The sequence below is a fragment of the Leucoraja erinacea genome, chromosome 16, assembly GCF_028641065.1.
Source record: "Leucoraja erinacea ecotype New England chromosome 16, Leri_hhj_1, whole genome shotgun sequence".
NCBI classification, from domain to species: Eukaryota; Metazoa; Chordata; class Chondrichthyes; order Rajiformes; family Rajidae; genus Leucoraja; species Leucoraja erinaceus.
In genome coordinates, this window is record NC_073392.1 from 15,867,556 (window position 1) to 15,880,251 (window position 12,696).

At 41.4% G+C, this 12,696-nt stretch overlaps 1 protein-coding gene and 1 long non-coding RNA gene across 2 annotated transcripts in view; both read left to right on the forward strand.

The window, feature by feature from the left end:
- The window catches only part of LOC129704543 (protein bassoon-like), a 304,297-nt gene that overhangs the window by 60,725 nt on the left and 230,876 nt on the right, over nt 1-12,696 (forward strand). The window lies entirely within an intron of this gene.
- LOC129704544 (uncharacterized) lies at nt 4,902-10,923 on the forward strand. The gene is made up of 2 exons (XR_008724744.1): nt 4,902-5,457; nt 9,625-10,923. It is a non-coding gene; the product is annotated as an uncharacterized LOC129704544 (long non-coding RNA).

The window sequence follows — 12,696 nt, forward strand, 5'->3', positions numbered from 1 at the left end:
AATGCCCATAATTTTCGTATTTCAAATCAAATTAGTTATATAGGGTCTCCTCACCAATGAGATTTTTAATATTTGTTATCGAAACAGTTACTTTGTAACAGAAAACAAATAGGCTTCTACGTAATTACTTATCTTTTTTGTTAGTGTGAAATTGTCAATGATCTCCTGGAAATAAATTTACAAATGTAAATGAGTGAAGCTTTTGTTAATATGGAGAAACATGTGTTCCATGCAAGTTGAGGTATTGTGAGAAACAGATTGGACTTTGTTTTATAACTGACTTCAGCTGACAATCCAAGGGACATCCTCACATGCCGGTCCCTGTATGAGATTTACTAGTTAATCCAGGCTTTGAAACATCAACTCACAGTTAACCCAGCTGTCAGTATGAATTATATTCTCTGCTGTGCTATCTTGCATAAGTTTGTCAGATATTCCATATTACCATGGAATCCAATCTTTTTCGATCTGCTCAGAGGTGGCCGAATGCTCATGACAAAGAATATATTAAACAGCAGATAATTATAATATTTACATGCCTGTTTTAATGATTGACTGAAGAGTGGTATTGTATTTCTTTCCCTCTCAATTCATTTCTTGTGGTTGTCATGTGTAATGAAATTCAAACTAAAAAGGTACAGTGTTTAGGATGAGAAGTGGGAAAATGGAAGCAGATTAGAACATCTTGGTGCAGAGTACTCTATGCAGAGCTCGAAATTAACGGTTGCCCAGGTGCCAATGGGCGCCTAAAGTCCTGCCGGGCAACTTAAAAGCGGAGTCATTTTGCCCGGCTTGGCAAGCGAAGGAAAGCTTGGCTGATGTGGACAGCGGACGGCCTGATGCAAACTGCCGGCGTTTCTCAGAGAGCTCCTGCCTTATCCTTGTTCCCTGCCTTGCCCTGTGGAGTTACTGCTTGTTTGTGAACCAGTGGCTCAGGCAGCGGATTGGCGCTCGACACTGCTGCAAATTGTTCAGTTGCTGTTGTTCCCTTAAAGGGTCTGTTCACATACCCAGCAACACAACACCATATATCATACACATCACATACCAGCAGTCCAACAGTGGTCAGTAGGTAAAACTTGCAAAGCACAATACATGAAGAATAGGCAATAAAAACATTAAAATAATGTTAAAAATGTATATATAAATAAATAAATGAATAAATAAATAGATCAACTATTCATGAGTCTAATGGATGCAGGCACGAAACTCGACATGGCTCTCTTAGTCCTGAATGTGAGTGACCTGTATCTCTGGCCTGAGGGTAGAAGACTGTATTGGCTGTGCAGTGAGTGAGTGGTGTCTGAGGCTATTTTTGTTCCTTTTAGTTTAGTCCTTCTATTGTAAATACTGATCGGTCGTTCCTGCTCCAGTCCGATTATTTTACTCTCATTGATATGATTTTGTTTAGTGGGCTGCGATGGATTTTGGATAGTGACCCAAACCAGGCTGACACATTGAAGGTTATTACTGATTCAATGAAACATTTGTAAAAAGCCGTCAGGACTGACTGGTGAACCTGAAGTCTGCAGAGTTTCCTCAGGAAAAAGAGGCGCTGCTGACACTTAGAAAATATAGTTTCACTGTTTAGTTGGAAGGTGAGTTTGTGATCATTGTCCCAAGGTGACTGTATGACTCGATCCTTTCTATTGGCTGGTTGTTGACTAACAGAGTGGGTGTGATGGAAGGACCTTTACGGAAGTCAACAACCAACTCCTTTGTTTTGGAGGTATTGAGGTCAAGGCAGTTCTGCCTACATCACTCTGCAAAAATGTCCATCTCAGACGGTAGCTGTCCCTGTGAGTTGGTGGTGTCCATGATCACAGTGTCATCAGAGTATTTAATGTATGTTATACCTGGGTTATTGCTCCTGTAGTCGTTTGTGTATAGTGTGTACAGAACCGGTGAGATTACAGAGCCTTGTGGGGCTCCTGTGGAGTCTTGGATGAACTGAGGTGACCGTTGACTCGGACCCTCTGGTGTCTATCTGTCAAGAATGAGAGAATCCAGAGGATCAGGTGTGGGTTGACATCCATCTGAAGCAGTTTTCGTCCCATCAGGTGAGGTTGCATGGAGTTAAAGGCGCTAGAGAAGTCCACAAAGACCAGTCTAATGAATGATTTGAGCTTCTCAAGATGGGTATAGGCGCTGTGCAGCAGCGTTAGTACAGCGTCATCCGCACCCCTGTGCCGTTTGTATGCAAACTGAAGAGGGTCAGCATGCATACTGACCTCTTCCTGAAGCTGGGAAAGAATAAGCCTTTCAAAGCCTTGCATGACCAAATTAGTTAATGCCACAGGCCAGTAGTCATTGTCACAGGTGGGATTGCTCTTTTTGGTTACAAGACAGATGGTTGAGGATTTCCAGAGTGACGGGATTGAATGCTCTGACGGAGCGGAAGAGTGATAGTGATAGTTGATACAGGTGAAAGAGGGGTTGGTAGTAAGATGGCTGGACAGAGCTGAAAAGACAAAAGGTGCAAAATAAGGATAAAAGAGGTGTGACTTGGAGGACTGAGCACGTGTTTGACGATACAGTCTCAGAGTTTACACTCCAATTAGCAATTGTAAAGGAGGCCACATTGGGAAGAGCAACTGCCGTAGATGAGGTTAGAAGAGCTGCACGTGAACCTCTGCCTCGCGTGGAACAATTGTTTGGGGTCGGTCATCACTTTGTCCTGCCCGAATACTCTAATTGCCTGCCATACCTGATTTCCAAAGATGCTGAGCTTTGTCTGTTTTGGGGTCGGGCAGCCTACATGTAGATTGAAAAAAAATTCCAGAACATAAAAAATCACCGCCTCATGCAAGCAGGAGAATAAAATTGCCTCATGGGGACTATTTTAGTTGTCTTAGAATTTTAATGTACTCATAAGTAAGGAGCAAGAAAAGCTCCTTGCACTAAATAGACAGTAAACTAAAAACCCATGATACCCGAGCCAAAATTGACTAACATGATCTGATGTACACAATTGCGAGATTATAACATCTATCACTTTTGAATACACAGTGCAATTTTCACATGGATTTTTGAACCACAAGTAATTATAAATCCTCCCTGTTGGAAATCCTGTGTGTGTAAGGCAGGCTATTTCTTTAATTGGTGACTTCTTCTGTCAACTTGCCATATTGTTCAAATTGTCACCAGCTTCCTAGAGCTTTTACAACTGTCCAACTCTGCAGCACCGACCATGTTGTTCTGGTCTACATAAGGCTCTGCTCTATATTTAACCTACTGACTTCCTCGAGTTTGGTGGGAGAAGATTACCTTGACGTTGATAATGCATTTAAATTAATTGTTTATTTGATTTTGGTGTTTTCATTGTAATTATGGTTTAGAGCTATGGAAATCATTAATACTTGGTAATACATCTGCCTGTAATTATCATATCATTTTAAACCATATTCTTGATTAGTGTCAGGGAAACCACATTAAGGGCACTGACAGGTCAGTAAAACCACTCACAGTTTAGTGGACATGTGTTCAGTGTTATTCACAGCTCAGACTGAGAGACGTGACCCTCTCGCTCCCCCATCTTGCAGAGACTGACTGAGGCACTCAACACTTCCAGGTTTTATAGTCCCTCCGGAAGGGGCGTGGCCTTCAGGGGAGAGAATCTCAACATTTTTTAAACACTAATACCTCTTTTATTTTTAATTGATGGGAAAAATCCTCTTATCCTGCACAGCAGAGGGGGACTGAATAAGATGGCCAAAAATCACAGCCGTAAGTGGCAGCGTTTTTTCTAAAGTGAACATACAGAATAACAGGAAGTGGTCAAGATCAGACTTTTAGTAATACAGATATGTAACCGGTCAGCCATTACTCTTGACGTTTGCACCAGGGCATATCTAACTTCAATGCCAATGTATTTTGAAATGAATTGTACAAATAATCATTAAAATTCAGCTAAACACAAACTGATGAAACTAAAACTCGGCACGTCAGGAAGCATTCGTGAAGCAAAATGGACGGATCTTCTTTTGGTTTGGGACCATTTTCAGCTCATTACAATTCAATTGTGCTGTATCTTGCCAGATTACAGGTTTGACAGATTACCAGATGTTTGATGTGCTAAATAATGTGGATTCTTCATATTACTTTTTGCTTTAGATGTGGATAATGTACTAAAATTGGTCCTTTTAGAATTATGTGCTTGACTGTTTATGTTGTTATTGTTACATGGACAAATAATAACCTACAGTTTTTCAGATCATGTCAAGAAATGAAGAACAGAATATGTATGTTTATCTACATACAATTCGTAATTTATTCTAAATTGGTTGGAATTGTGATTTATGTTTCAGCCCTGAATTACCAGTTTGCAATGTAGAAATATCTCATTAGTATTGCAACTATTAATTACAAACTATCAGCTGCATAATATTTTTCAATTACGTGTTACAATTAAGCAATTATACAAAGATCAACTGAAGTTTATACAGGATCCCATGGCAGCAGTGAGAAAGGGAAGGTATGATTTAAAATAATTGTTTTAATGGAGCAGGTTTTATTATTGTTAAAGTACATTGATAATTGAAGTTTCTGCTTTAGCTTCATTGATGCACGCATTTCTGCAACTGTGGTAGTGGAGTATGAAAATGAAATTTTTATTTTTCTCTTTTAATTCCTTAAAAGAAAATGATTGTGTTGGGAGAGATGGGGCTGGAGATGCAGTTGTGATGGTGCGAATAATAATGGTTGTGGAGTCAGATTGAGGAAAGTAATTTAGAGGCAAGTGTTTAAAAAACACTCACTTTTGAGACAGCTTCTTCATTAATCAGGTTGTCCACCTATTTGATCATTGCTTTTAGTTGATGAATTTGGAAAGAGAGCAGTTTGTATTTCCAAAGAGACAGTAAAGCCTTCAAGTCATTTTGGAGCATTAATAGCCATGGGGAGGGGGGTGGGGTGTTTGGAAATGTTGCTGCAGTGATTTGGGGAAAGGAAGTACTATGTACAGGAAAAACAGGAATATAATTATGTAAGCCAGTAAATAATAGGCAATATCAAAATAAATAATAGCTGTTGACTCCCAACAGTTGTCTTCTCTAGGTTAAAGAGTGTAGTAATCCATCTCAGGCACGTGCCGTCAGGGTAGGCAAGGTAGGCACTGCCTACCCTGACTAAAATTATAAAATCGTAATAACTAAATATAAATAATAAAGGCATGGGAGAATTATGCCTATCTAAGAGATCGATCTCTTTGGTAGGCATAATTCTCCGTGCCTTTCATCCGCAGCGCTTGTAACCCTTGAAGGTCTGTGCAGCCCACGTGCCGTCAGCGCTGCTGGAAGCTGTCAATTTCAAGCGGGGCTGAAGGCAGCAGAAATTCTGCCTTTGCAGCACTGCGCAGGCGCAGCGCTACTTTCTTGGCGGGGTTTTCAAATATGGATTGCCATTATTTTAAGTGTATTTTAGGAGAGAGAAGAATGGAGCTTGTGTACCAATGATGTGGTAAGTACATTTCTTGGTGATGTTTTTAAATACCGTATTTCCTGGGGTGTGGGGGTGGTGGTGAGAGCCCCTTTCACAGCGTTTGGGAAGTCTGGCCCGGGGTAAAGTTGCGGGGAGGGCACGAATGTTGTGAAGGAGAGGATCGGGATAATGTCGCTTGCGACGCTCCTTGCACGGAGCCACCGCACTGTAGCCGGGGATAAAAGCAGCTCGGGTGGCTGTGAGCGGCCGCCGGGCCGGACAGCGGAACCGGCCGCCATCTCAGCGACTTCTGCCGGCCCCCGCTCACCTCTGGCTGCTCTCCGTCTAAAAACCAATCCCCTGCCGCTCGCTGGCCTCACTCATGTCCTGCAAATCCTTAAATTCCAACAGCGCGATTGAGGTTACTCGACTGTGGGAATTTAAGGATTTGCAGGAAGCGGCTGACATGAGCGAGCGGCAGGTGAGAGGTGTTCAGACGGAGAGCACTGCCAGAGGCGAGCGGGCCGGCAGAAGGCGCTGAAGTGGCGGCCAGTTCTGCTGTTGGATCCTGGCGGCCGCTCGCAGCTCCCCGAGCTGCTTCTATCCCCGGATACGGTGCGGTGGCTTCGCGCCCGGAGAGCTGCGGCAGCGGTGAGTGAGTGAGTTACTGGCATTATCCCTGACCCCCTCCTTATCAATGCTCCTGCCCTCCCCGCAACTTTACCCCTGGCACTCCACACGCTGTGAAAGGAACTTTCCCCCCAATTGGTCCCTTGAACAAGTGTTGTCATTCAATAAGATGACAACTGATTCAACTTTTCCCTGTACTCCCGTTTTTCCCACCATCTCTCCACCTGCCATCACCCTTCACCCCCCACCCATTCAGTAATTAAGAATAAAGGAGACTAGGAAGCCATGGGCAAATTGAATTGTTACTGTTTTTATTTTATTTTTTATTTTTACGGAGTGAACAATCTGCCCATATGCTGTTTAATTTTTTTTGAAAAGCCAACTGACTGCCTACCTTGAGTAATTACTCACGGCACGTGCCTGATCCATCTATTACCAATTGGTAATTCTTTCTAAAGAGCTTAGTTGTAATTCTGAATGTACACAAGCAAGATGGGGTGTTTCTTGCATTTTAATCTTATCACAGCAAGATATTTATTGTTTGGTTTGACAATTTTACATAAAATAGCTGAAAAACAACAGCCTACTATTTAATTGGACATTTTGTTTGTTAACCATTGTATTACCTGCTACAATAGACAATAGGTGCAGGAGTAGGCCATTCAGCCCTTCGAGCCAGCATCGCCATTCAATGTGATTATGGCTGATAATCCCCAATCAGTACCCCGTTGCTGCCTTCTCCCCATATCCCCTGACTCCTCTATCTTTTAGAGCCCTATCTAGCTCTCTCTTGAAAGTATCCAGAGAACTGGCCACCACCACCCTCTGAGGCAGAGAATTCCACAGACTCACAAATCTCTGTGGGGGAAAAAGTGTTTCCTCGTCTCTGTTCTAAATGGCCTACCCCATACTCTTAAACTGTGGCCCCTGGTTCTGGACTCCACCCACATCGGGAACATGTTTCCTGCACCTAGCATTTTCCAATAGAAATGGAAGGTAAGGCCAATAAGTCTAAGGATGTGCAGGGAGCATTTCATAAGTATATAGACATTAGGGAAATTTGAGAGATAGGTGGGTGCATCAGGGATCCAAGTTTCAGTCTGTGCATGGAGCAATATTCATCTTGGTGACATTAGGCAGAGGGAGATGGATGAGAGTTATTCATGTAATGCATGGATTAGAGACAACTCTTCTTGCTGTATGTGTTAACAATTGCAATGTGATGTTGAAGATTATAGTTTGTAAATCCACAGATAATGCAAAGATTTGTGATGTTGGTAGTGAGGAGTGTTGTATTTGCTCATGTTATTGACTCGTCAATATCATTCTGAATACAAAAAATGCCAGATTAAATTTGATTTTGAAACTGCAATGAGAAAGAATTGGGAGTATTAATAAGGCGAGGATACACACAATGAATGGTAGGGCCATAGAAAATACTGAATTCTTTGATTGTTCTTTTTGTATATGTTTAAGGATCTCTGAAGGCAGTAGCATAGGTAGCTAAAAAGATTAAGGAAACCCTTCATTAGCCAGGGATGGAATGAGATAGCAGGGAGGTTAAAGTGCATTTATGCAAATCACAGCTGGAGTACTGTGTGGAATTTTGGTTGCTATATCATTGTGTGGGAAGGAGCTTTTTGGCTGCGGTGAGCCTGAATAGGCTGGGCTCATTTTCCTTCGAGCGAAGTAGGTTGAGAAGATGTGCAAAATTTTGAAAATGTGTAATCCTGGGAAGTCTAGGTTTGCTTGAAGAAAAGGGAATTCTGAAATGCTAAAGCTTAGATAATTCTATAATAGCTGAGTAAAAATAATTTGCATCATTATATTTGGTCCACTTAATGCTTTACGCTGTCTGGTGTTCAAGTGCAGTTAACAATAATGACAATTATCCCATATAATTAAATATCTTAGTGTAATTTTGGTGTGAATCTTGTTAAATGGTACTTAATTATCCACCTTTAATAGGTAAGCTATTTATAAATTATGCAAGACTTTCTGGATCTGACAGTGATGAGAACAAAACACTGAACACTCAGTTGGTACACTGAATCTTATTCTGCCACTTTCCCTGCACAGATCAATTTGTCATAGAGTCATAGAGTGATACAGTGTGAAAACAGACCTTTCGGCCCCACTTACCCACACCGACCAACATGTCCCAGCTACGCTAGTCACACCTGCCTGCGCTTGGTCCATATCCCTCCAAACCTGTCCTATCCATATACTTGTCTAATTATTTCTTAAACGTTGGGATAGTCCCAGCCTCAACTACTTCTGGCAGCTTGTTCCATACACCCATCACACTTTGTGTAAAAAAAGTTACGCCTCAGATTCCTATTAAATCTTTTCCCCTTCACCTTGAACTTATGTCCTCTGGTTCCCGATTTCCCTATTCTGGGCAAGAGACTGTGCATCTACCCGATCTATTCCTCTCATGATTTTATACACCTCTATAAGATCACCCCTCATCCTCCTGTGCTCCAAGGAATAGAGACCCAGCCTACTCAACCTCTCCCTATAGCTCACACCCTCTAGTCCTGTCAACATCCTTGTAAATCTTCTCTGAACCCTTTCAAAGCTTGACAATATCTTTCCTATAACATAATGCCCAGAACCGAACACATTATTCTAAATGCGGTCTCACCAACGTCTGACGCAACTGCAACATGACCTCCCAACTTCCATACTCAAGACTCTGACTGATGAAGGCCAATGTGCCAAAGTATTTTTGACCACCTTATCTACCTGCGACTCGACCTTCAAGGAACCATGCACCTGCACTCCTAGATTCCTCTGCTCTACAACATTCCCCAGAGGCTTATCAAGACGTCCCAAATGCAACACCTTACACTTCTCTGTATTAAATACCATTAACCATTCCTCAGCCCATGTGGCCAATCGATCCAGATCCTGCTACAATCTTTTATAAACATCTTCACTATCTGCAAAACCATCCACTTTTGACAATTTGAAGGATTATTTGATACCTTCTTAATTTTGCACTGCTTTAATTTAGTTTAGTTTAAAGATAGAGCAAGGAAATGGGACCTTTGGATCACTTCTTCTTTCGTGTGGTGTGCACAGCCTAAAGTTGTAGGACAACTTGTTCTATTTGATCTTCCGTTTGTGCACGTCAAATTGATTGCATTAGTCGAAACAGGGTGGATCACGTGAAGGTTGCAATCTTCCACCCCTTTGGACCACTGAGTCCATGTTGACCATAGATCAAATATGTAGGAAGGAACTGCAGATCCTGGTTTAAACCGGAGATAGACATAAAATGCTGGAGTAACTCAGCGAGACAGGCAACATCTCTGGAGATAAGGAATTGGTGAGTTTCTTTTGGAAAAATGGTCTTGGCCTGAAACGTCACCCATTCCTTCTCTCCAGACATGCTGCCTGTCCTGCTGAGTTACTCCAGCATTTTGTGTCTTAAAGATTGTCCCTATTCTCGGTTACATATAAAGGCAGATAATGGTTGACTATTTAATTTCTAGCTGCAATGCAGTGAATTTATAACAAATTTAATGTATTCTCCAAGATCTCTTTGTTATGGTACAATTTTCGGAGCAGGCGATGCCTTACCCGGGTCACCGTGTGGTAAGCTCCAGAGTGCTGAGACCGCCGACTCCAACATCGCGGAGCTGTGGTTGCGGAGCGTCCAGCTGCGGGTGGCGCTGACTTTCAAACACCGTGGAGCCTGGGATCTCTCGCCGAGATCGCCAGTGTCGGAGTTCTGACCAGCGCGGCCTGTGGACTTCGGGAGCTGCAGTCTCTGGGGCGGAAGCGTCTGTTCTGGACACTCCAAGCCGCTGAAGAGTGTTCTCCCGATGCCGGAGCTCCATCAACCGGCGAGTGGGCCTGTAACATCGGGCCGCCGTTGCGGTGACTAGGGAGGCCTCAAATAGGCCCCGACCACGGGGTGAACAAGAGGAAGAGGACTGGACTTTGTTTCCTTCCCTCACAGTGGGAACTATTGTGGGGGGGATGTTTTTATGTTTTATGTTAAATTCTTCTTTAATGTTGTGTCTTATATTTATTGGTGTGCTGCAAATGGCAACTCAAATTTCCCTACACCAATTGGTGTATGGGACAAATAAATGTCCTTTGTCCTTCGATTTATCTGTTAAAGCCACTCGATGTATAATGAAAATTCATCTAAAGAATACGGACAGTAGAAGCTACATGAATCGTAATCTAATGTCTTGGGCATCCTTGTATCTTCCATCGTTTACCATTTTAATTGAATCACATAGTTTACTGCTTGTCAGCACATTTCAGTGATATCTCAATTGGGAGCAATAACTTGCAATTTTTGTTGTTCTGATTCAAAATGTTATGGCAACAAAATGTTATAACCTCATCAACCACCACTTCTGACATGTCTTAATATCTAGACACTGTAAAAATAATACTAAGTCAAACTGACAACAGAGTGACGATTAAATAAAATAAAATTAGCAGGATTCAGAGAATTGATTGCTTTTCACCATTGAGCAGGATTGCTTGTGTTGCATGTGAAGTCGTGTTGCAGCCAAGAGAGCAGTCAGTAATGTGGTATGTTCCTTAAAGCCGTACAGTCTTAAAACAATGACGAATATTACCAATCACGGTCATCTGTGAAAAAGATATTATGCAGGGTAGCAAGAGCCTTATTAATGAAGAGCAACACTGAATTACTTTATCTGGATTGATGCATCAGTCAAGCATTAACCATTCCAGGCTGAACTCAGCAGCTGAGATCCCGAGTGAGCCTGAGAAACTTTAGATTTCAGTGAAACTAATGTGTTCATTAGCATTACCTTGCACTACTGAACATAACTTTTGCATTTGTGTTTCCAAGTAACTAAGTGAATATTGCATTTGTAAGTGTGCTCACTTAAAAAAAAAAAAAATCAAGAAACTTAATTAAGATGTTCTTATGGCATCATTATATGACACCTTTAGTCTCTGCAAACTTGTCTTTCCATAGTTCGACCACAGATGCGCAGTACACAGTGGTGTGCAATATGCTCTAAATAACGACATATTCACCACATCTGCACACGCACCAAACTTACGTAAGAGAATATTCGCCTGTACATACAGCATACGTCGTTGCCTATAAATATCCTCATCATCTGTCATTTGTTCTGTAATAAAATGCCCAAGATATTTTACCTTATTTCAGACACTAAGATTATTGTCAGACAATTTAACATCAGGAAATTTTAGGCATTTATCCTCTTTGGTTCTACAGATCATAACAGCACTCTTACAAGCATTATATTTAATATCATGTTCCACACCATACACAGAACATATAGTAAGGAGCTGCTGGAGACCAGCGCTAGATGGACTAAAGACCACAAGATCATCTGCATACATAATATAGTTCACTAAAATATTATCAATCATGCACCCAGTTTTACAGGCTTTCAATTGTTTGGATTATTAATATTAATAATATTAAAAAGGACTGTGGACAAAATCCCCCCCTTGTCTAACACCATTGCTAACCCAAATGGGGCTGAGACCCTATTGCCCCATTTTATTTGCATAGTCTGGTGGGCATACCAGTAAGCCAGAATTCTCACAATGTATTTAGGCACCGCTCTTTGACTCATTTTAGCAAAGAGCTTTCTGTGATTAACACGATCAAAGGCTTTGGAAGCATCAATAAAGCACATAATAGTTGAAGAGTTTTGCCTCTTTATTTACAATCTCCTTTGGGGTATATATGCACGTCAGTGCCATATTTAGCTTTAAAACCAAACTGGTTATCTGTGGAGTTAACAAACTCATTTACTCTATCCAGCTGAACTCCTTCTAAAACTTTTGACAATATGCTGGCTAAAGCTATGGGCCTGTAATTATTTAGGCTGCCTACTTTACCAGCTTTGTCCTAATGACCGGCACTAATAGAACAGACAACATTGAGTCTGGTAACAAGCCATGAATCATAAAGCCAGTAAAACAAATAGTAAGGAGAGGAGCTATCCTCATACTCGCATACTTAAGATGTTCAACAGAAATATGATCCAATCACTTGCTTTGTTGTTGGACAGCTTGTTCATGGTATGATACACCTCATGTGACAAAATCACCATTGAGTCATTATTACTCTCAATATTGTCCACCCTATACAAATCACCTTGGACACAGTTGAATAAAGTACTATAATGTTGTCGCCATAACTCCGCGATATTAACTGTTCCGGAGGTTCCATCTACAGTGCATGGTAGAGATGTTTTCCAACTGTTAAGAGCTCTCACTTCTTTCCAAAAATCAATAGCATTGTTACTTAGCAGCTTCTTAGCCATGGAATCAGCTTGCTCATTTTTACAGATCAAGCGAACAGCATACTTATCTTGCATTAGTGAGCTTCTTGTACTCAAACACAGGCCCCTGTCTGGGTCTACCTGCCATAACCCATGATGTAGTGGCTTCACAGATTTCAGCCTGATACTCAGCTACATACTTATTCCAGCCAGGGCTGATGTTATGTGTCTTATTTTTATGCTTGCTGTATAGGTTACTGCCTACATATAAAGCACTTAATATATCATTATACATGGACCAGACATCTCTCCTATGCTTCATATCCTTACAATTAACATTACTACACATTATTGCATCTTTAGGTAGATTAATATATTTGTAATG